Below are 3,348 nucleotides of genomic sequence, written 5' to 3'. Positions count from 1 at the left end.
GGCCACATGATTTCTTTCATTTATAGCACAGTGCTTGTGAGCTTTTATAAATCAGTGAGAGAAGTATCATGCATGAGCTCTAAGTGCATGAATCATTCCTTTGGGAAAATCAGGAGTGACCCAGTGTACTCTTTAATACATGTGGCCTTTTGGGATTAATTGTGAAACCACAATAATTTTTGTTTCTCATGACATCAACTTGCACTTTTCTTCTTAAAAGATGTGGTCGTGAGACACTTGAATATGGTTAAAAAGATGTGTCAATGCTACTGTATCCCTAGAGGATTGTGTCCTAGATCTTGAAATACTAATGAAAGGCAACAGGTTATTGCTTACCTAAGCTATATTTGTTGGTGAAATACAATAGGCAGTGATTTCCAGTGGTTTTCTAGAGATTCCAACATAAACTTTTAATTTTCTTAAGGAAACAAATGGTTGCTGCTGATGGCTTCTGAAGAGCTCCCTCCTGTATGCTGGCCAAAAGTGCAAGTCTTGTTGCTGCAATACCTCACTCACCCTGAGAAATGGGAAATTGTAGTTTCTTCTCCTGGGAATTTGTTGCTATAGAACAAGGAATAACAGTTTTAAACTAAAAAATAGACAATTTAGATTATGTATAAGGAAGAAGTATTTTACAATGAGAGTGGTAAAACACTGAAGCAGGTTGCCAAGAGCGATAGTGGATGTCCCATCTCTGGAAACATTCAAGGTCAAGCTGGATAGGGTCTGAGCAACCTGGTCTAGTGGAAAATGTCCCTGCTCATTGCAGGGGGGTTGGACTGGATGGCCTTCAGAGCTCCCTTCCAATCCAAACTCTTCTATGATTCTAAGAATCTGACACTCTCAAATCAGTCAGGTTCCCTCTCCATGCAAAGGGAAAGCAGTGAGCCAGCGGTGCTGCTGCCCCGAGCACAGTGCCGGGCAAACTGTGGTTTTCCCAGGAAGAAGAGCAATGTTACCATGCACAAGAGCAAAAGGGCTGCTTGCCTGGCCCAGGAGCTCCTGGCAGAGCTGAGTCAAGTGCTGCTTAAGCCACCAGTTGCAAGGTGGGTTATGCTGACAGAGCAGCGCAGGAACCAAACAATGCAGAATGAAGTGGTTCAGGCTGGGGTCGAAGTATGGTGGCAGAGTTGAGTGCCCTTAGAAAGAGTAGATTGGCCACCCTTACATTCAAAGAACATAAACATGTGCAGAACAGCATGTTTCCTCAGGAAAACCTCAGGGTTGCTGTAAAATCCATAAAAGGTTGTTTTTTTGGCTGACAGCCTGGTCCTCAGAACCTGTCAAAATGTTTGCTTTAGTTTTCAAGTCACAGCACATTGCTTAATTCCTACAGCTGTCTCCTCTCTTTGTGTGCTTTTGTCCCTGACATGCTCAAGGGTGTAATTACTCTGAGTCTTGAATTGTGCTGACATAAAGGAAAGGAAGGTAAAGTGTCTGTGAGAGATAATGTCTATGTAAGCAGGGCTGCCTTCCCATGAAAGATGGAGTTTGAAAAAAAAATCACTTATGATCACCTTGTGAGAATGACTTTTCCTTTCTGCCTTGGGTGTTTTGAGTGTTTTCCTATTGTCCTGCTACACTAACCACCCAGCCCAAGGTCAGGCAACTACTCCAGCTGCCTCTGAAGTAGTGAATGCGTGCTTATGTTTTCTCCTTTATCCTTTCCTTATCCTCCACCAGCCCATGAAGTTTGCCTCTGCACATTGTTTCCCGTTTCCAAGTCTGAGAAGTAGACTTGGGATGGCTTCTGGGTGACTTTTTCCATGTCATGTCATGTCATGTGCCTGGCTGCTTCACTTCTGTGTCTTCCACAGAAGTTAGTGTCTGCTAAGTAAAATGCTGTTTGCTCTGAAAGCATAGTGGCAGCTGCTCTCAAAGTCTTCTGCATAACAAGATGTCAAGGAAGCAAGCTAAGTTAGAAGCTAAGGGACTGTACAGTAGGGGTTTGGATTTTTTTTTTTCCTTAAAATGGATTGAGGTTAGTGGCAGAATCAGTGCTGAACAAGAACTTGAGTGTTGATGACTATTACTTTTTCTTCTTTTTCTTTTCACATCTCGAGTTCTTTTTACCCAGAGTTTGAATTGAGACACAGGAGATCAAGGATTCTTGTTCGGACTTAGTTGTTTATTATATCTTATCAGTAACACAGCTGCACTCTTTGTGCCTCTTTGTTGGAAGGGTGGAAAATGGCTGTGAGTTTTAATTTTCCAGACTTTTTTAAAGTCTAAACTAACCAATTATGAGATACGGTTTTTTACTTACAATCCAGTTACTAACTTTTCATGTTCTGTAGTGCGGAACTTTTGACCCAGTGACAGAACATTCAGATTTGTGAAGGAGAAGAAAGAAGACATAAATCCACACCCAAAATCCTCCATATTGTAACCTATTCTTACCTGTATGTTCTAAACCTAATTTTCTACATTTCTACATATTTCACCCAGTGACATAACTTTTAATTACACAGCAACAACCTCAGTGTTATCACACAATTTAGGAAGCTTTTCCCAGGGTTTTGGATCAAATACAGTGTGTTTCTGAGGATCACTGCCTCTCAGCACTGAAAGGCTGAAATTCTCAGAACCCAGGGTTCCAACAGATGACCAGTATTTTTTCACCCAGAAAGGCTTAAAAGTCTTTCAGCTTCAAGTTGAAAGCACTTAAATTGTTTTCTGGAGACCATATTCAGTGAGCATCCTGGGAGATGGTAATAATGGAAATTTGGTACTTTGAGTCACTCTGCCTGCAAGAAGGAAGTGTGGCCACCTGGACAGGTAGAACTGGGAAATAAAGAATAGGATTGCAGTCCCAGCCTTACTAATCTGGGTTTCCTTAGAGGAAAAGGAGGAGACATATTTCCTTACTAATTGCAGTCTAATAAATTACTTCTGGAAAACAATGTAGATGAGTGTAGTGGTTGACAAAAGAAAGTTTCCCACTTCTCACTTGAAACAGAGGTTAGGCAGGTTGGTCCTTGGCTGATGAAGTATGAACAGACAGATTGCCTGTCCTGACAAGAGTTTGTTAATGTAATTTGGTAAGGAGACATACAGTGAAAGAACAGCTTATATTTTATTTTATCCACTCCTAAAGCATTCCTGATTTCAACTTCTTTCCTCCTGATTTTGGCCTTCCCTGTTCAGGCTTCCCTGATTTATTGTTCCTTTTGGTCCTGGACAAGTTCCTTCCAGATCAGTCTTGTTCTTTGCAAAGAACTTGGCCTGAAGTGTGCTATTTTCTTGCTTATGTGGACACACCTTCCACCTGATTTCTCCCTTTCCCTCTCTGGAACTCGAGCATTCACAACAGTCACTCCATCAGTGGAAGCTGGTTTCATCTTCCTG

The sequence above is a fragment of the Corvus moneduloides genome, chromosome 2 (genome assembly GCF_009650955.1).
Source record: "Corvus moneduloides isolate bCorMon1 chromosome 2, bCorMon1.pri, whole genome shotgun sequence".
NCBI classification, from domain to species: Eukaryota; Metazoa; Chordata; class Aves; order Passeriformes; family Corvidae; genus Corvus; species Corvus moneduloides.
This window is presented reverse-complemented; position numbering follows the sequence as displayed.